This window comes from Lissotriton vulgaris, chromosome 3_1 (assembly GCF_964263255.1).
Source record: "Lissotriton vulgaris chromosome 3_1, aLisVul1.2, whole genome shotgun sequence".
Lineage (NCBI taxonomy): Eukaryota > Metazoa > Chordata > Amphibia > Caudata > Salamandridae > Lissotriton > Lissotriton vulgaris.
In genome coordinates, this window is record NC_141689.1 from 334,341,157 (window position 1) to 334,363,105 (window position 21,949).

The following is a 21,949-nucleotide window of genomic DNA, read 5'->3' on the forward strand; positions in this document are numbered from 1 at the left end:
CAGCAACTGCACCATCGTTTGTACTGCAGTAATAGCATCAGTTCGTTGTGCAGTTTTGCAGCTGTTTCGTGCGTACCGATGACATCATTGTTTATATACTTCTATAAATCACTGTTTAGTTATTTACAAATAATTTAGAAGGCTACACTTTCATCTCTTTTTCAGGTCAATCAAACAAGGGCCACCTCACATTGGGTGGGTGTATATCCGGATGTCATTGGAATACACCTTCTTTGTTAAAATACCCCTCACACACCAAAAGGGCCCTTGGTGTCATGCTTCATCATCGGGGTCTTCCCGTCCCGCTGCGGGGCGGGGCAGTGCTGCGACAAGCGGATACGCCGGAGCACCTTTAGATGGAAGTGCTATGTGTTGGGAGTGAGTGTCAGTGGGGTCAGGAGTGATATGTTAGTGAGTTGTTAAAAAATACCTGGCCTAGTGGAAAAAAGAAATTTTATTAAACACTGGCTGGTATTGTTAAAAGAAAAGTGAAGCGGAGAGATGGAGCTGATTAATGGGCTCTCTCTCCTATGTGGGTCAACATGTTTCGAGGCGCAAGGCCTCTTCGTCAGGACCTTGGGGGAGATCCCCTTGTCACTCACTAGTGGAAGCAGCAGACGAAGGAGGAAGCACAAGCGTGCAAGGGGCTCATTGGGACCCCACTATACCCTTCTGTCAAAAGCTGGCTCATGAGGCATTGATTCCTCCATTGATAAGCATACTACATTATCAGTGTGGTAGCATAAAAGTGTTGTAATTATTAATTATATTTACACACATAGTCTCTTTTTTCACTTTTTTGTATATACACTTTTTCTACCTTTGTGGAGAAAACACTAGTGAGTGACAGGGGGATCTCCCCCAAGGTCCTGACGAAGAGGCCCTGCGCCTCGAAACATGTTGACCCACATAGGAGAGAGAGCCCATTAATCAGCTCCATCTCTCCGCTTCACTTTTCTTTTAACAATACCAGCCAGTGTTTAATAAAATTTATTTTTTCCACTAGGCCAGGTATTTTTTAACAACTCACTAACATATCACTCCTGACCCCACTGACACTCACTCCCAACACATAGCACTTCCATCTAAAGGTGCTCCGGCGTATCCGCTTGTCGCAGCACTGCCCCGCCCCGCAGCGGGACGGGAAGACCCCGATGATGAAGCATGACACCAAGGGCCCTTTTGGTGTGTGAGGGGTATTTTAACAAAGAAGGTGTATTCCAATGACATCCGGATATACACCCACCCAATGTGAGGTGGCCCTTGTTTGATTGACCTGAATCCCTGTTAAGAGGAGGACGTGCCCACCTCGGTGCCCATCGGCACCACCTCTTCACTCCCCCTTTTGATTTCCTTGTTTGTACACTTTCATCTCTGTCAGTGGACAGTTCAGATGATGGTGTTTAGGAGTGAACTGTACTGAGTTGCGATAACGGCTTTTAGCCTGTTCTTGAAGGTCTAGGGATGTAGAGGGAGCCGTCAGAACGGCAGTGTACTACCTGCAGCATTAGTGAACCAAGACGAACTCATCACCGCCTTCAGGGGATACTGCATGCAAGAGTCCCAGGTGAATCTGCATCGAAGAGTCCCAAGGGAGACTGCATGCAAGAGTCCCAGGTGAATCTGCATCGAAGAGTCCCAAGGGAGACTGCATGCAAGAGTCCCAGGTGAATCTGCATCGAAGAGTCCCAAGGGAGACTGCATGCAAGAGTCCCAGGTGATATTGCATGGAAGAGCCCCAGTGGATATTGCATGGAGGAGTCCCAAGGGATGCTGTATGCAAGAGTCCTAGGGGATACTGAATGGAAGAGTCCCAAGGGATACCTCATGCAAGAGTCCCAGTGGATATTGCATGGAGGAGTCCCAAGGGATACTGCATGAAAGAGTCCCAAGGGATGCCACATGCAAGAGTCCTAGGGGATACTGAATGGAAGGATGCATGGAAAACGGCCCAGGTCATTCCCCTCAAAAAGAAATCCAAAATCCACATTTCCCAATTCCAAAATCTTCGCCCTATTTCCCTTCTTCCCTTCTGCGCAAAGATCGTGGAAAAGGTGGTGAATAGACAGCTCATGAGATATCTGGAGGAACAATCTCTCCTACACCCCACACAATCGGGTTTCAGAGCTGGCTACTCCACGGAGTCAGCCTTACTCTTTTCTACTGAGTGCCTTAGACAAATAGTGGATGAAGGAGAGACAGCAGCGTTGGTTCTATTAGATCTTAGTGCAGCCTTTGACACCGTGCTGCACTCAACGCTGCTGTCTCGGCTGTCTGATATGGGTGTGGAGGGACGGGCAATAGCCTGGATTAAGTCCTTCTTGGCTGACAGGAGCTTCCAGTTGCATTGCCCCCCTTTCAAATCCTCTCTTAGGAAAGCAAGCCACGGGGTTCCACAGGGCTCGAGTCTGAGCCCTACTTTATTTAATATCTATATGGAACCCCTGGCTCGCATAGTTGAAGCATTTGGGGTGGGCATTGTCAGCTATGCTGATGACACCCAACTGATGTTCAAGCTCACGCCTGACCAGAGAGAAGATGCCACTAACTTCTCCAACTGTCTATCATCAGTAGCAGCATGGATGAACAGCAATTGCCTGCGCCTAAATGGCGACAAAACCGAACTGCTGGTGGTAGGGAAATCCGCTTCAGCATGGTCACACTTGTGGTGGCCTGCGGAACTAGGCATCCCACCTCGTCCTGTGGACTCAGTGCACAATATAGGCATTACACTTGACTCAGATCTCTCCTATAAGTCTCAGGTCAGCAAAGTGACAGTCAGGTGCTTCAGCACACTGAAAGTTCTCCGTAAGGTCTTAGACATCCTCCCCATCGAATCCAGAAAGACCATAGTCCACGCCTTGGTGACCCCCCCACCTTGATTATGGGAATGCTCTGCTTCTGGGTTTGAGCAAAAAAGTCCTTCACCAATTCTAGTGTGCTCAAAATGCTGCTGCTCGCCTTGTGCTCAGACTCCCTAGCAGAGCATCCGGGAAAACCGCTCCGGCTAAACTCCACTGGCTCCCTATTAAGGAGCGAATTAAATTCAAGTCCCTTTGCTTTGTGCATCGCATTGCCCATGGCAAAGGTCCGAACTACTTGAAAAATCTTTTCACCATACATCGCCCCATTAGGAACCTGAGATCATCCGGAACGATGATGTTTAAACTCCCCAAAGTCACCAGAGCCAGGATGGGTGGGTGTTCGTTCAGATACCTGGCCTCCAAATGTTGGAACGAACTCCCGCTCGATCTTAAGGATGGAACCCTCGGAAACTAGGTTCCGTGGAAAACTTAAAACATTTCTTTTTCCCCCGGTATAATCCATCGTCATCCCTCTGCACCTTTTTGGCTCACTCTCGCTCGTTCCTCGGGCAATTTAGCAGTATTTAGCGTGGGGACACACTGTTTTGTGTAGCCAAGCGCTTTAAAAATGGTTTTATTATTATTATTATTATTATTATTATTATTAAGAGTCCCAAGAGATACTGCATGGAAGAGTCCCAAGGGATGCTGTATGCAAGAGTCCCAGGGGATACTGAATGGAAGAGTCCCAAGGGATACTGCATGGAAGAGTCCCAAGGGATACTGTATGGAAGAGTTCCAAGGGATACTGCATGGAAGAATCCCAGGGGATACTGCATGTAAGAGTCCCAGTGGATATTGCATGGAGGAGTCCCAAGGGATACTACATGAAAGAGTCCGAATGGATACTGCATGGAAGATTCCCAAGGGATACTGCATGGAAGAGTCCCAAGGGATGCTGCATGCAAGAGTCCTAAGGGATACTGCATGAAAGAGTCCCAAGGGATACTGCATGGAAGAGTCCCAGGTGAATCTACATCGAAGAGTCCCAAGGGAGACTGCATGCAAGAGTCCCAGGGGATATTGAACGGAAGAGCCCCAGTGGATATTGCTTGGAGGAGTCCCAAGGGATACTGCATGGAAGAGTCCCAAGGGATGCTGTATGCAAGAGTCCTAGGGGATACTGAATGGAAGAGTCCCAAAGGATACTGCATGGAAGAGTCCCAAGGGATACTGTATGGCAGAGTCCCATGGGATACTGCATGGAAGAGTCCCATGGGATACTGCATGAAAGAGTCCCAGTGGATATTGCATGGAGGTGTCCCAAGGGACACTGCATGGAAGAGTCCCAAGGGATGCCATATGCAAGAGTCCTAGGGGATACTGAATGGAAGAGTCCCAAGGGATACTGCATGGAAGAGTCCCAAGGGATGCTGTATGCAAGAGTCATAGGGGATACTGAATGGAAGAGTCCCAAGGGATACTGAATGGAAGAGTCCCAAGGGATACTGTATGGAAGAGTCCCAAGGGATACTGCATGGAAGAGTCCCAGAGGATACTACATGTAAGAGTCTCACTGGATATTGCATGGAAGAGTCCCAAGGGATACTGCATGGAAGAGTCCCAAAGGATACTGCATGGAAGAGTCCCAAGGGAAACTGCATGGAAGAGTCCCAATGGATGCTGCATGCAAGAGTCCTACGGGATACTGCATGAAGGAGTCCCAAGGGATACTGCATGGAAGAGTCCCAAGGGATACTGCATGGAAGAGTCCCAGGGGATATTGCATGGAGGCAGTCCCAAGGGATACTGCATGCAAAAGTCCTAGGTGACTCTACATGGAAGAGTCCCAAAGGATACTCCATGGAAGAGTCCCAAGGGATACTGCATGGAAGAGTTCCAAGGGATACTGCATGGAAGAGTTCCAAGGGTTACTGCGTGGAAGGGTTCCAAGGGATACTACATGGAAGAGTCCCAGGGGATACTGCATGGAAGAGTCCTAAGGGCTACTGCATGGAAGAGTCCCAGGGGATACGGCATGCAAGAGTCCCAGAGGATACGGCATGCAAGAGTCCCAGGGGATACTGCATGGAAGAGAACCAAGGGATACAACATGGAAGAATTCCAGTAGATATAGCATGGAGGAGTCCCAAGGGATAATGTATGGAAGAGTCCCAAGGGATACTGCATGGAAGAGTCCCAGTGGATACTACATGTAAGAGTCCCAGTGGATATTGCATGGAAGAGTCCCAAGGGATACTGCATGGAAGAGTCCCAAAGGATACTGCATGGAAGAGTCCCAAGGGATACTGCATGGAAGAGTCCCAATGGATGCTGCATGCAAGAGTCCTACGGGATACTGCATGAAGGAGTCCCAAGGGATACTGCTTGGAAGAGTCCCAAGGGATACTGCATGGAAGAATCCCAGGCGATATTGCATGGAGGCAGTCCCAAGGGATACTCAATGCAAAAGTCCTAGGGGACACTACATGGAAGAGTCCCAAGGGATACTCCATGGAAGAGTCCCAAGGGATACTGCATGGAAGAGTCCAAGGGGATGCTGCATGCAAGAGTCCCAGGGGACACTGCATGCAAGAGTCCCGGGGGATAATGCATGGAAGAGTCCCAGGGGATACGGCATGCAAGAGTCCCAGTGGATATTGCATGGAGGAGAACCAAGGGATACAGCATGGAAGTAACCCAGTAGATATAGCATGGAGGAGTCCCAAGGGATACGGCATGCAAGAGTCCCAGGGGATACTGAATGGAAGAGTTCCAGTGGATATTGCATGGAGGAGTCCTAAGGGATACAGCATGGAAGAATCCCAGTGGATATTGCATGGAAGAGTCCCAGGGGATACTGCATGGAAGAGTCCCAAGGGATACTGCACAAATGTGTTCTAGTGGGAACTGCATTGAAGAGTCCATGTGAATTCTGCACAACAGTGTTCCAGTGGATACCCATGCAAGACAACCAGTGAATATTGCATGTAAGGGTCCCAGTGGATGCTGCATGGAAGAGTCCCAGTGGATACTGCATGCAAGAGTCCCAGTGGATACTGCATGCAAGAGTCACAGCGGACAATGCATGCAAGAGTCCCTGGGGACACTGCACAACAGTGTTCCAGTGGATACCCATGCAGGACAACCAGTGAATATTGCATGCAAGAGACCCAGTGGATACTGGATGCAAGAGTTCCAGTGGATACTGCATACAAGTGACCCAGTGGATACTGCAAGGAAGCATTCTAGTGGATACCCTATGCAAGAGACCCAGTGGATACTGCACGAAGAGACCCAGTGGATACTGCATGGAGACCCAGTGGAAACTGCACATATGTGTTCTCGTGGGAGCAGCACTGAAGAGTTCCAGTGAATTCTGCACAACAGTGTTCCAGTGAATACCCCATGGAAGAGACCCAGTGGATACTGCATGGAGACCCAGTGGAAACTGCACATATGTGTTCCAGTGGGAGCAGCACTGAAGAGTTCCAGTGAATTCTGCACAGCAGTGTTCCAGTGAATACCCCATGCAAGAGACCCAGTGGATACTGCATGAAGAGACCCAGTGGATACTGAGGAGAAATGTTTCAGTGGATGCTGCATGCAAGAGTCCCAGTGGATACTGCCCAGAAGTCTTCCAGTGGATACCCCAAGCAAGAGGCCCAGTGGATACTGAATGAAGAGACCAAGCGGATGCTGCACAGTAGTGTTCCAGTGGACACTGCATGCAAGAGACCCAATGGATACTGCATGAAGAGACCCAGTGGATGCTGCATGAAGAGACTCAGTGGATGTTGCATAAAGAGACCTAGTGGATGCTGCACATACTCGTTCCAGTGAATACTGCATGCAAGAGACCCAGTGGATACTGAATGAATAGATCCAGCGGACATTGCATGCAAGAGTCCCTGGGGATACTGCACAAATGTGTTCTAGTGGGAACTGCATTGAAGAGTCCCAGTGAATTCTGCACATCAGTGTTACAGTGGATACCCATGCAAGACACCCAGTGGATACTGCACGGAAGTGTTCTAGTGGATACCCCATGCAAGAAACCCAGTGGATACTGCATGAAGAGACCCAGTGGGTGCTCCACATAAGCCTTCCAGTGGAAGCAGCATTGAAGAGTCCAAGTGAATTCTGCTCAGCAGCGTTCCAGTGGATACCCCATGCAAGAGACCCAGTGGATACTGCACAGCAGCGTTCTAGTGGATACCCCATGCAAGAGACCCAGTGGATACTGCATGAAGAGACCCAGTGGATGCTGCACAGATGTGTTCCAGTGGACACTGCACAAAGAGATCCATTGGATGCTGCATTGAAGAGTCCCAGTGAATTCTGCTCAGCAGTGTTCCAGTGGAAACCCCATGCAAGAGACCCAGTAGCTACTGCATGAAGAGACCCAGTGGATACTGAGAAGAAGTGTTTCAGTGGATACTGCATGCAAGAGTCCCAGTGGATATTGCACAAATATGCTCCAGTGGAAACTGCATTAAAGAGTCCCAATGAATACTCCACAGAAGAGTTCTAGCGGATACTGGATGCAAGAGACTCCGTGGATACTGCATGAAGAGACCCAGTGAATACTGCCCAGAAGTCTTCCAGTGGCAACTGCATACAAGAGACTCAGGGGATACTACACAAATGCTTTCCAGTGAAACTGCACGAAGAGATCCCAGTAAGTCTGCATAGAAGCGTTCCAGAGGATACTGCACGCAAGAGACCCAGTGGATACTGCATGAAGTGATCCAGTGGATTCTGCACAGCAGTGGATACTGCATCTAAGAGACCCAGTGGATACTGCATGAGGGGACCCAGTGAATACTACACAAATGTGGTCCAGTGGAAACTGCATGCAAGAGACCAAAAGGATACTTCATGAAGAGACCCAGTGGATACTGCACCAAGAGACCCAATGGATACTGCATGAAGTGATCCAGTGGCTAATACAAGGAAGAGTTGCCATGAATACTGCGTAGAAGTGTCCCACTGAATACTGCGTGGGGGAGTTCCAGTGCAAATGGCATGCAAGAGTCCCAGTGGACACTTCATACATGTATTCCAGTGGATACTGCCTGGAAGAGCCCGAGTAGATATTACACAAAGAGATCCAGTGAATACTACAAGTAGGCATTCTAGCGCATACTGTATTGAAGAGTTTCAGTGGAGCCTGGGTGAATACAGCATGGTAAAGTCTCAGTGGATACTGCATATAGGAGTCTTTTTGGATACTGCATGCAAGACTCCCAGTGGATACACACACAGCATATACCACATGGAAAAATGTAAGTAGATACTGCTTGGCAGAGTCCCATTGAATACTGCATGTATGAGTGTCAGTGAAAGCGGCACGGAGGGCTGCCAGTGATGACTCCATCGAAGGGCTCTGGTGGACACTGCATGTAAGAGTGAGTCCCAATGGATACTCCATGAAGAGATCCAGTGGATACTATAAAGAAGAGTTCCAGTGGTTATTGTATGGAAGAGTCCCACTGAATACTGCATGGACGACCTGCAGTGGAAACGGCATGGAAAAGCCCCAGTGAATACTGCATAGAAGAGTTTCAGTGGAGGCTATATAGATGACTGCATTTCTCTAAGATTGTCCGGTATCTGATGAAGCCCATCTGGTTGAATGGGTAGCTCAGCTCCACGGCTGGAGGGCAGATTAAAAATCACAGTTTTACAGCTTGAATTGCCCAATATTTTATTACATTCATTCGACAGCTGTCCACATCTTAGACCTCTGTATGAGTAAGAACGGTGGGAAATGGCATGAGATTCTGCAGCCTTTAAATAAAATTTAAGAAAGGCATCTATGCCCACACAACAATTGTGTTAGTTATGTGGGCCAGCAACATAAACATACACTGGAATAAATGGGAAATTCTCAGTGCTTAATTTGAGCTAGGGCTTTCCAGTGCTCTGCACCTGCACTTAATTGTCAGGAATGGCACTTTTGTCTAAATTAGAGATGAACACAACAACAGTTGTTTATTGATTCAATATATGTTACAATTGACTAATACTTGCTGCCCAGGCCATTCTTATAGCTTTGGAGGCTTCGAATAGCCTGCTTTATTACACTTGTAGGGCGTGATGTTTAGTAGTTTTATTGGTCCTGTCATTGCCTGCACTGGCAGGGGCAATGGGTGAAGCACCTTTCTGACGAATGCCCGGGCAGTTACTTTTTTACAAACTAAACTGGAATTAGATCTGCAATCGAGGTTCAGGACTCTGGCCATCCTGCCACCTGCAGGTACACTGACATAACTGGGCCTTAAATCAAGACCTATAAATGCAGTAGCAAATTGTCGATGATGTTGCTAATGGTGTTGCACATATACAATAGTTCAAACCCATAAACAGGGGCAAAGAACTGTAACCCTAGAAGACAGAGAAGTTGAAGACTGTTGTTATCCCTTAAATAAATATGGGCCCAGGTAAACTAAGCAGGTAATCTCCATTTTATTTTGTCACCGCCACATGGTTCCACCTGCTAACCCAGGTGACTCACAAGATGAACAATGTACACTGCAGTTGGAGCAGTGTGATACCAAGACCCTGTTATCATACTTTCACGTTCTACAATGAAAATGCATTTTTGGGTTTCCCTGCAGCTGTTGCTGTCTGTCGGAGACTTCATGTTACTAAAATAATATACACGTATACATGCAACAGACAGCGCAGCAAAAGCAAACTTTTGGTCAGCCCTCTTCAGGTATTGGCTGCTGAAATATTTATTTCATAAAGCATAAGAAAAACCATTACAAGATAGCTGCTGTGCATGTGTGTGCACATTAGATGGCTAGCTGGGAGAAAAGCCTATGGCAAAGCCAATAGGTCTGCAGTTTAACTAATGCTTGTAATTAGTCTCTTAGATGTAATTTAACATTACTCGTAAGATAAAAGGTTGTCTAATGGTCACACCAATTGTGGTTCTCAGCACTTAAAAAGAGGAATGACGGCGAGGTGGCATGCACAACTGACATTTTTTGTGCCTGCTACCCTGAATGGGTCAAATCACATTTCTCCCTCTTGATGGGGTAAGATCTGCCAAGCGTCATACGTTCTACTGTCTATAAAGTCACGGAGTTAGTTCCTATTAGCAAGATTGTTGTGTGATTAAATATGCCTGAAGTTTATTTATTCTGAGTAATTTTAGTGAGTGTGTGCAGAAAAGTTAATCATTGCTCTAACTACAATACTTATAGACTTTGATAGAAAAGCAGACATTGAGCAGGTCTAGAGTGTAGCTGGTGTTGAGTGTGCTCTATGCAGGAGCTGCATTCCACCTAAACTTGAGAACTACCCAGAGTTCTCTGCTTCCTTTTTGCATAATTTATTCGTCACTTTATGCCTGAAAGGGTATTTTTTTTACTTCTACTGGGTGCTCCCTTGTGTCTGGACAAAGCTATACCTCTCTGAAGAGCTCTAATTAGAGCGAACACTGTGTCAGGGGTTGCTTTTATTCATTTCAGGGTGGCTTGGTTGGTATTTTACCAATTCAAAGCTGTAATACTGTGCCTGGAGTCATAAATGGCTTTTGTCATTTTACAGCTCGGCAAGGACAGCACTGTGCTAGTCCTATGCTTAAAAACTTTGCTGTAGAAATAGCAAAAGACTTTGTCCATTTCTATCTCGGCGTGTATAGCACTGTGCTAATGCTATGCTGAAAGACTGATAGAAAAGCAGACATTTGAGGTGAGCAGATCTAGAGGGTTGCGTTGAGAGTGCTCTATATAGGAGCTGCTTTCCACCCAAACTTGAGAACTACCTACAGTTCTCTGCTTCTTTTTTTTCTTCTTTTTTCACACTACAATATAACATTGAGAAGATAAAAGCATGGGATTCTGAAGTCAACTGGCTGGCATTTGGATACAAAATCAAGGCATCTCTCAGTCAACACATCTGCTCCCTTTTTATCTCCTGTTTTTCTCTCCCTCTAATATGTATTATTTAGGTAGAGTTTTTTTTAGAGTTGCAATGTTTCATCAATGGTGGCATGTATGTATATTTGAGGTATTTTAACGCATATTGGTTAAAATATAAGAAGTCCCTCACCAAGGGAAAGACAAATTCATGTAAGCACTCCTAAGCGAAGCGTTCGCTTTACAAAGTCAATTTTCCATTTGTTGTTTTCAGCAATTGTTTATTCAACAGAATATTCCAATAGTGAGATTTCAGTCCATTTCCATCATTATGATCTGCATTTCAAGTTAGCATCATAACGTATAATTATCCTCAGTTTGCTTCACAAGAAAAAAAACCCTAATGCATTTCAGGTCTAGCCCTTCGTCAGGTGGTAATCCCTGCGAAAGCTCGGGGGTGAGATTTCTCCGTAAACTGCTTCCTTGATGCACGCATATTGGTTCACATTCTTTTCTGAAAGTTTAGATATTTTGAATAATACTGTGAGAATTTGATTCTACCTAAAAGTGTGTAATTTCCCTCCTAGAGAGTTTGTTGTGACATAATTATATACATTGTATCAAATCTACTTAGACCATTGTAGATCTGGCGGATTATATGGTAATCCTTAAATCCTGCAGGCCTCCTGAATGGCCTCACTTGTAGCCTGGGACAAGGGAGGAATTGAGATGCTGACACTCCTTGGTCACAAGGCAGCAAACTACGGCAATTGTTTTGAATGCACTAATTTTCTTTTTGCAAAGCTCTCAAGGCACCTTACTACTGTGATCAGCTTCTATTGGGCAACCCTAGTGTGTGTAATCCATGGCCTTCTATTGATAACTTGTTGCTGTCTGTTGTGGTTCCTTGGTCCTTCAGATAGGGAGATAAATGCTTTCATCCTATTTTCCACCAGCTATTGATAACCTTTCAGAGGACTGAAGGCAATGTAAACATGTAAAAAAAGATGCAATGTATTCAAAGAGACATGGTAGACTAAGATCACTCTATTCGAAAAATAACATTTACATATTTTGTAAAAATATTTTGCCCAATAATTATTGTTTGCCCACCTATCAGTTACTGTTGAACTTGTCATCTTTAGGGTGGGCTTCCCCCAACCTTATGCCTGCTTTCATCCCCTTTTTACTGTGTTTTGTGTTGGCCATAGGACTGAGTACTTTGCCACTGCGAGCCAATGCTAAAGTGCATGTTTTCTCGCCCCCTGTATATGTTGACATTAGTTTATACCTGATTGACATATTTAATTGACCTATAAGACTCTTGTGAAGTGGTACTCGATGTACCCAGGGCCTGTTCTCTAAATGCTACTAGTGGGCCTGCAGCACTGGTTGTGCCATGCACTCAAGTAGCATTTCAAACCTGCCTCAGGCCTCTCATTGCAGGGCCTGTGTGTGCAATTTACTGCCACTTCTACTTGGCATTTAAAACCACTTGCCAAGCCTTAAATTCCCCTTTTATTACGCCTAAGTCAACCCTAAGGTAGGCCCTAAGTGACCCTAAGGGCAGGGTGCTGGGTAATTGAAAAGCAGGACACGTACTTGTAATTTTTACATGTCCTGGCACTGACAAATGCTACATTCGTATTTCACTGCTGTGAGGCCTACTCCTTCCATAGGCTAGCATTGGGGATTCCTTAAAACACATTTTAAGCAGTAATTCCTGATTAGAAAGGAGTAGATACTTCATATTTTATATCTTTCGAGTGGTAATTATAAATCCTCCTTACCGGTGAAGCTGGATTTAATATTACTATTTTAGAAATGCCATTTTTAGAACTTTGCTCTGTGTACAGCCTGTCTCCAATATACGTCAGGCCTGGGTGAGAGGTACACTTTGTGCATTCCCTCTAGCCAGCCACAACACAGGAAAGGCTGGGTGTGACACAGGATTCTTCTGCATACTGACAGCCTTGGGCAGGAAGGGGGAGTGGTGGCTCACAACTACATCTGAATAGGTTGTTTCCTGCCCTCACACAAAGGGCTGATTGATTTACTCCTCACTGGTAGTCTGGAGCAAGGAAAAAGAAAGTGGCAATCACCACGGGGCAAATTCCGGTATCAAGAGTGAGCTGGTGTTTGCCACGTTGTGAATTTTCTGCAAATCCATATACAGCTGTTTCCGTTGGGCACATTTCTAGCCATAATGAACCTTCCCTCAACATTTGTCCCAATCTGTCCCAATTTTTGGCTCACAATTGAAGTTTATGTGCATTAAAATTCATAGACGTTGGGTGCAAAGTAAAAGATGAGCTATGCGATCAGCCATGTTATAAGGAAATCTTGATGAATGTGGTCCCATAAGGGAGATAGATGAAGCCTGCATATTGGAAGTTTGGAAAATATGTTGTCTCTTCTCTGCTTTGTAATTTGGCTGAGTAACTAATCAGAAGTAGAGGGCCCCAACTCTTGATGTAACCAATGATTAACTTGTGGCTGGGACTGGCCAAGCTGGTGCTTCAGTTTTGCAGAACTTCAGCTACAATGCAATAGACGAGGGACAAACTGGCTCACACCAACTATGGCTCACCCAGAAAATAAATCATACCCCTTAAATTAAGGTTAGTGGCTCTGAATAAAATGTATGTTCGGTTAGCATGAGTGCGCTTACGTATTTCCTTGACTTCCACACTTCCTATGGATCTACTATATCTAATGATTGTCTATGTTTTGTGGAAGCCAACCATATATGATATAAAATGGTAAAATTCACAAAACTATTTGTGCACCTGAGTGAGCTTTATTTCCAACTCGTCTTTCCATGCATACTAACATATCGGGTGAGCACCCAATACTTTCTAATGCTTTTGTTTCCATTAGCCAGTTGAGGTCAATGGGAGCAGTGTGATGACGTCATTTGGCATCTGACTTCAAGCTTCATAGGTGAGTGGGCACAAATCCTAGAAAATTAATTTTGTATCCCTGGTTCTGAGATAGAAATTAAAAAGGCTAAGGCCCCATATATGAGTGACAGTATGTGAGGGTGAGTTTGCAAGTAGCAAACAAAGAAACCCTCACTGGAGCCCACTGACCCTACCAACTACCGCCCTATTGCCAGGCTTCCTCTACCAGCCAAAATAATTGATAAAGTTATGACCTCCAAACTAACCCAATTCATCAACGATAATAACCTGTTGGATCCATCTCAGTTCGGCTTTCGCCGAGAGCACAGCACTGAGACAGCACTAATTAAAGCTACAGAAGAGATCAGGATGGCGATGGATCGGGGTGGCACAGCCATGCTCATACTCCTCGATCTGTCAGCCGCATTTGATACGGTTGACCATTCTCTCTCCTGCTCGAGCGGCTCGAGAGAATACGGATCGGGGGCACAGCATTGGCTCTGCTATCCTCTTTCCTTAAAGACAGAAGACTTGCGGTTGAGCTGGATGCCTACCGCTCGGACACTTACACCCTCCCTTGTGGAGTGCCTCAGGGCTCGTCCCTGAGCCCATCACTTTTTAACGTGTATGTCTCAGAGCTGGCCCCAATAATTCAGAACTTTGGGTTCTGTCTCACTTCATATGCGGACGATACACAGATTGCCATAACAATACATAAAAAAGAGTCATCTCCCGCTGCACAATTTCAAACGTGTATGAGCACGGTCAATTGCTGGATGAACACCCACTGCCTCAAATTGAACTCCTCTAAAACAGAGATCCTAACATTCAGCAATGTCCAACCAGCCTGGGGTACCCTGTGGTGGCAAGGGGAGATGGGCGAACCCCCTAGACCGGCGGAAAAAGTTTAGAACTTAGGGATGTGGCTTGAACCTAAGCTTACCCTAGTTCATCACACAAACGCTATTGTTTCAGCAAGCCACTTCCTCATAAAAAAGATTAGAAAAATTCTTCCCTACATTCCAGTAGACACCAGAAAAACCGTTGTCACAGCTTTGATCCAGTCCAAATTGGACTATTGCAACGGATTACTAGGCAAAGCCCAAAAACGATGCCTTAAAAAACTTCAAAGCGTGCAAAATTCGGCCGCCAGACTGCTTCTCAATATCCCCAGAACTCACTCAGTCACTGCTGAAATCCGCAAGCTACACTGGCTTCCGGTGGAGCAACAGATTAAATTCAAGGCTCTTTCCATAGCCTTCAAGGCCCTTAACAACAAAGGACCGACCTTTTTCCAAAATCTGTTCTCCTGGTACGAACCGACCATGAATCTGTGGTCTTCAGGCTCTAAACTTCTTCAGGTACCAATAACCCGCACCGTGCAATGGGGCGGGCGTAGTTTCCACTTTTTTACCTCCAAACTCTGGAACACTCCCTCTTGAGCTCAGAAATTCCTCCTCTATCATTGGCTTTCGGAAAGGCTTGAAAACTTGGCTATTCCAAAACTAGCCGGCAGTGCAGACTTCCTTGCCCACCCATAGCGCCAAGACACCTACGGGTATACGTGCGATCTACAAACTTTAATAACATAACATAACATAACATATACTGTTGCCTGTCTTCGTTGCATCTTGTGTTGCAGCAGCCATGCAATTGGTCCAGCCTCAGACAAAGGATGGCAAATGAGTAAGGGTGCAGACTTGAATCGTTAATGCACTTGCTTTGCCACACTACTCATGTGGCTTGCCAAGCTGCTTCTCTCCTAACAAGCAAGAGCAGATTGAAAAGTATATTTGTGAACCCAGCCCATAAAATACAATTCTGTAAGAGTTTTGCTCTCCTAAGTGTCACACACATGTGCAAAATGTTGGGTGCCATTCGTATGATGCACGGATTCAGGATTTGTGGATTTCCTCACATTCACATCCGCTTATTCCTGCAGCAACGTACATCTAGGATTTGGACCTTTCCACAAGAGTAACCCTTCCTTAGTGTACGAGAAAATGAAGGAACTGGTGTTTCAGGGAGTGAGAGGTCATACAGACTCATGAGTACAACCACAACATTTTTATTTTGTGGGTATTCACAAAAGTTGTTCATGGCATTGACAGTGAAACATAAAAGGGAGGATATACCTCAATGTTGCTGTCTGTATTGTCAGGGAGACAAGAGCCAAACACATAATTTAGAGTTGTTAGAACTAAATTGAGAGCACGTGTGAGAATCTAATGTAGTCGGGCAAGGGAAATACATTTCAAAATAAATTGTTATCGGATTATCGGGTAAGCATAGTGTCTGTTTTTTCGTATCAGTTACTTGGTCAATCTCTGGTATGCTAGAAGAGAGTATAAGTTGTTCAGGCGTGCACGTGAAAAAGACACATACTGGCAGGTTCTTGTACCATCATTAGAGTATAGTTAGGTTCAAGACCTCCCATATGTCCCATACGTAGGGGTCCTATCCACCTCTGTCAGGTGTTTCTCCAGCGCCAACAAGTTTGTGAGTCTTTACGGAAGTTACCACAGTAGTTTCTGAGTTTTTTCGCATGTTCGATGAAGCGTTCCCTGAACTCTTGCCCTACTACATTTTAAATACACATGCTCTCAAATTAGTTATAACCACTCCACATTAGGTTTTAGGCTCTTGTCATCTTGACCATAGCTGACAGCAACAATGAGGTATGTTCTCTCTTTTATGTTTCACTGTTCACTTGCGTAGCAGACCAATCTCATATTACAACTTCTTAAAAATATCCGCTTTTTTTAATCAACCGTCCTATCAGTTCTCTATCCTGAGGAGACCGCAAAGCAATTTGGGTTCGAAGCCTGTTGACACACTCATCCAGGTCCAAGAGGGTTTATAACCTGTAAGTGGAGTTAGTAGATGAACTACCTTAATGAGATGTATACACCCACAAAGAAAATTTGCCAAGTGCCCTTGGATATATCTTTCGCATTCTTAATCCCGTAAGGAAAATTGAATATGGAAAAGGACTGTACTTGCCTGGCTTAACTAAATGGAACTGTAATGCAAATTGGAATTCTTCACTATCACTGTGGTCTGGTTTTCACTGACTGGTGATACTGCCACATTGTAATCACTCATTAATGTCTGATTGGAATGCAATTATGTTAATTAGACTCTAATGATGTTTTCAACTTGCATATTTCATCCCTCCCAGACTTTGCTAACTCCCTCTTCCTGTTGCCGGAACCCTGAGAGCCGGTGGAGGGAGGGCACCAGACACCCCCGCCCTAGAGCTCTGCCCCCCTCACACGAAATCAGCGAGCCAGAAATTCATCCGGTGGGGGCTCTGCTGCACTGAACCACCCAGAGAGGCCTCTCATTCACCCCAGCCCAGTGATAAAATACCCCACAACTTATAGAGACCTACCCTTCCACCCACTGTGGGTGACGACAAGATACTCAACATCGACTCCATCAACAGCTGGCTGCTGGAAGTACAGGATTCCCGGCCAGGGAAGAACGTCCAGCTGTCCGAGAATGAAATCTGTGGCTTGTGCTTGAAGTCCACAGAGATCTTCCTGAGGCAGCCATTCTGCCGGAATTGGAGGCACCACTCAAGATCTGTGATGACATTCATGGTCAGTACTACGACCTCCTCCGCCTATTTGAGTATGGGGGCTTCCCACTAGAGAGCAGCTACCTCTTCCTAGGCGACTATGTGGACCATTGGAAGCAGCCACTGAAGACCATCTGCCTTCTTCTGGCCTACAACATCAAACACCCGAGATCTTCTTTCTGCTTCGCGGAAATCATGAGTATGCAAGCATCCACCACATTTATGACTTCTATGATGAATGCAGACAGTGCTAACATCCATCTGTAGCAAACATTTACTGACTACTTCAACTGCCTCCTAATAGCTGCTATAGTAGATGAGAAGATCTTCTGCTGACACTGAGGTTTGTCTCCAGATCTGCAGTCCATGGAGCAGATTCAAAGGATCATGCGTCCCACAGATGTGCTGGACAGGGCCTTCTCTGTGGCTTGCTGTGGTTGGATCCTGACTAGGATGTGCAGGGATGGGGCGAGTATGACAGAGGCATTTCGTTTATCTTAGGCTCTGAAGTCATGGATAAATTACTGCAAAAGCACAATTTGGATCTAATCTGCAGAGCGCACCAGATGGGGGAAGATGGCTGCGAGTTCTTTGCTAAACAGCCGCTGGTTACACTCTTCTATGAGCCAAACTACTGCGGGGAGTTTGACAATGCTGGGGCCATGAGGAGTGTTGATGAGACCCTCATGTGCTCTTTTCAGATTCAGTAACCTGCTGACAAGAACAAAGGAAAGTATGGCCAGTTCAGTGGCCTGAATCCTGGGGGACGCCCATTCACCCCACCACACAACTCCAAGCCAAAGTAATGAGAAGAGAAGCACCAGCCAAGAAGCAAGCACAAAGGGCAGCTAAGACTACACTGTCTTCACTGTCCTGCCAAACAACCTCTTTCTGAGCCATCTTTCTGAAATACTGTAAAATTAACTCTAGCACAGCTTGCACACACCCTCTCTCAGTTTCTTTTATATCTTTTGAGGTACAAGGGTCAGCACTACAAATATGAAGATTTTATTCCCTATTCCCTCTTTTTCTAGCATCCTCTAAACAGCAAGTCAAAAGTGAACATTTGTAGATGCACCTTTTCAGTCTGACCAGGGCCCCTGCCATCCCAACCCACCACGAGTAGCCGTGAAAATGACTAAATGATGCAGGAACCCAGACAGGAGAGCGAAGCCTGATCCTGCACAGTGAACATTCTCACGTACACCATTTCTCTCCACCCAAATATATAGTGCCTGTTTACTCCTATCTCTTCTAGCAGATGGACTTCATTTGCCCTTGTGTTTTGGGACCTGATGCCTTAGTAATGACCTTTTATTTGCCTCTAGGCCTTTTCATTTGCTTTCTCCTCTCAGACATGGTTCTAGTGCTCACTATGCCACTGACTTCAAGCTAGCCTGCCTGATGAAGGCTGACACCCTGAAACCGGTGCCTGAAGGCTTCTTTCTGGTTCAGGGAGGACCAGGCCTGGAAGTTCAGGCTGGACTATTCCCATGGGGAACTGGGTCAAGACCGATTTGCATATGGCTGGAATCAAACTAGAATGGCACGGTGAGCAAAAAAAGGATGGATTTTGGCCCAGATCTCTGTACGGGGGGGTGAATGTTTGACAATCTTCAGCATTCCGTCCTTGCTCTTTTTGTGTTGTTACAGTCACACCAAGTGGGAAGGCTATGCCTAGGCATGGGTCCTGTGCTCACTATACCAATGTATTTAAGCTAGCCTGGCTGATAAAGGGTGATACCCCGTAACTGATCCCAGGATGCTTGTTTCCAGTCCAGGAAAGACCTGGCCTGGCAGTTCGGGCTGGACTGTTAAAGCAGGGTCAATACGGATTTGCATATGGCTGGGTCCAAACAGGAATGTCATGGTGTGCAGAAAAAATGATGGATTTAGACCCAGATCTTTGTTCTGGGGTGAATGTTTGACAATGTTCATCATTTCGTCCATCATCTTTTTGTGTTGTTATAGTCACCCCAAGTAGGAAGGGTATGTCCAGACGTGGCTGATGAGGGGGGAAACCCTGTAACAGGTACCAGTATGCTTAATTCCGGCCCAGGGAGGACCTGGCATAGCAGTTCGGCTGGACTGTTCCCACGAGAGGCAGGGTCAAGACTGATTTGCATATAGCTGGTCCATTATCTTTTTGTGTGTTATAGGTTCAGGGTTTCATGCACACTCTTTCCTATTTGACTAAAGTGTCCTATTAAACCTTTTACTCCCATTTTCCCCTTCTGTCAATAGAGGCAGTTCCCATGCACCAAGCGGCCTGAACTATGATGTTTTTATGATTCACTGAGACACATTTGCTAGACGTTAAGTAACTAGTATTTTCTTGTTGTTTTGGAAATAGGTTGTTTATATAAATAAAACGCATGGACTTGCATATGTAATCTAAGCCAGGGCCAAGAGACACCTCTGGGTATTCGAGCACTCTTGAAAACTATTTAACATAACATAATATAACATATTTGGATATGTCTATTATACTTTGTTAATCATTACTTTGAATTAATATTCTGATTATAATGAAAACAATTGTGTGATCAAAGAAGTAGGTTTTCTAATCTCTTAACCTGACTGATAATGATAAAGTTGAATCACGCAACCTAATGTTATTTTTGTGTATGTACACTTACATCGTTGGCCATCGCGGTGGTGTTTGAGTTAAACTGTGGTGTTTTCCCCACTGTTTTCACAATAAAGAAAAAGTTGGAGATTACCGTTTTTGCAGAATATAAGACAGGACAGAGACAAAGCTAAGGAATGTGGAGAGAAGGAGCACTCTATTTGTTGAAGGCCTGTCATGAGCAACTTATTTTGTATGAAGCTTTCATGAAATGTTTGCTAAAATAGCTGTGAATGTTGGGTCATCCAGTGTTAGTGTATAATATTCACTCCATTCCTGGCACCTCATAGAGGTCACTGATCTAAATTATTCAGTACCAGTTAACTAGTAGCAAGGCATTTAAAGGGGCTAAGCAGAGGATAAAAGAGGATTAACATTGATGTCTTGTTTGGCTAGTAACATTGTGAATTGTTTTCATTATGTCACAATAATTTCTCTAAGCAGGCTAATATGAAGAATGCTTGGCTAATAGGTGTGTCTTCGACAACATACATGTTATAGAAACTTAACCAAAGCTCTATTTTACACAAAGTTCATTCTTTTATGTTGCTCATAATCAGAGGCGTGTAACATAGCTTGGATTGGGAGCATCCTGCAAGTAGTCTCTCAAACTTCATAATGATTTAGAACTAATATATTAAATTGCTTGTAGAGATATTAGCATTCATGTATTTACTGCATCTCGATATATGTTTCCTTTTCTCTACTGCATACTTAAGGTTACTGTATGTATGTGACAATTTGTGTCTTTTTTGTTTCTTTTTGCAATTTAACCTTAAGTGTATTTTTTTTACATCTAATGTTTAGAAGATGTATGTCATATCAGTTCTTACACGATTTTGGGGAATATTTTCTGAGGGGAAGCATAATGATATGCATCTAATTAACAATGACGTTTCCACTCACATGGAGTGTCACAAAGTTTGACATCCACTTTGTACGCTTTGGCAAATTTCATTCAGGAGGCCCTTTGTTGTGATGGGTTTCATCTTTGCAATATACATATGATGAACAGGAGCTAAAACTCAATTTTAATGCAGATTCTAATATATCAAAATAAACAGATGATGGACGGAATGCTGAACAATGCAAACATTCATACCCAGTTGGGAATAAGCCATATTTTTTTGCCCACCACGCCACCCCAGTTTGGATCCAGCCATATGCCAATCAGTCTTGACCCTGCTCCTCATGGGAACAGTCCAGCCCTAACTGCCAACCCATGCCTTCCCTGGACCAGAAATAAGCATCCTGGGACTGGTTTCGGGGTATCACCACTCACCAGCCGAGCTAACTTGAATCCAGTGGAGCAGTGAGCACAGGACCCAGATATGGGCATACCCTTCCCACTTAGGGCAACAAAAGCAAAAAGAACAGATGATGGACGGAATGCTGAACAATGCAAACATTCACCCCCAGACTACAGATCTGGGTTTAATCCATCAGTTTTTTGCCCACTACGCCACCCCTGTTTGGACCCAGCCATATGCAAATCAGTCTTAACCCTGCTCCTCATGGGAACAGTCCATCCGGAACTGCCAAGCCAGGTCCTCCCTAGAACGGAAGCAAGCATCCTGGGACCAGCTTTGGGGTATCACCCCTCATCAGCCAGGCTAGCTTGAATCCAGGATGGGGCAGCGAGCTAAACAACGGTGTTGGATCTAGCCCTGATCTCTTGACTGGGTGAGAGTATTCTGCTTAATTCAGAAACTCTGTCCATCACCACCCCTTGTTGTTTAATTATTTTGTCCACCATAAGCATGGAAGGGTATACTCAGATGTGAGTCCCTTGCTCATTGCACCATCAGGATTCAAGCAAGCCGGGCCGAAGACGGCTGTAATGCCAGAAACCGGTCCCTGGAAGCTTGTTTCCTTCCCAGTGAAAGAATTGGCTTTGTAGTTTGGTTTGCCCTGTTCCCATCATGCACTGGGACAGGAACAGACTAATTTGCATACAGCCAGGTTCTAAGCTGGGATGGTGCAGTGAGCTAAAAAACGGTGTTGGGTCTAGCCCTGATCTCTTGACTAGGTGAGAGTATTCTGCTTAATTCAGAAACTCTGTCCATCACCACCCCTTGTTGTTTAATTATTTTGTCCACCATAAGCGTGGAAGGGTATACTCAGATGTGAGTCCCTTGCTCATTGCACCATCAGGA

The 21,949-nt window shown here is 45.2% G+C and overlaps 1 protein-coding gene and 1 pseudogene across 1 annotated transcript in view; one reads left to right on the forward strand and one right to left on the reverse strand.

Moving 5' to 3' along the window:
• The window catches only part of SLC1A3 (solute carrier family 1 member 3), a 146,262-nt gene that overhangs the window by 50,106 nt on the left and 74,207 nt on the right, over positions 1-21,949 (reverse strand). The window lies entirely within an intron of this gene.
• Positions 14,907-17,970, forward strand: LOC147726416 (serine/threonine-protein phosphatase PP1-alpha catalytic subunit pseudogene; annotated as a pseudogene).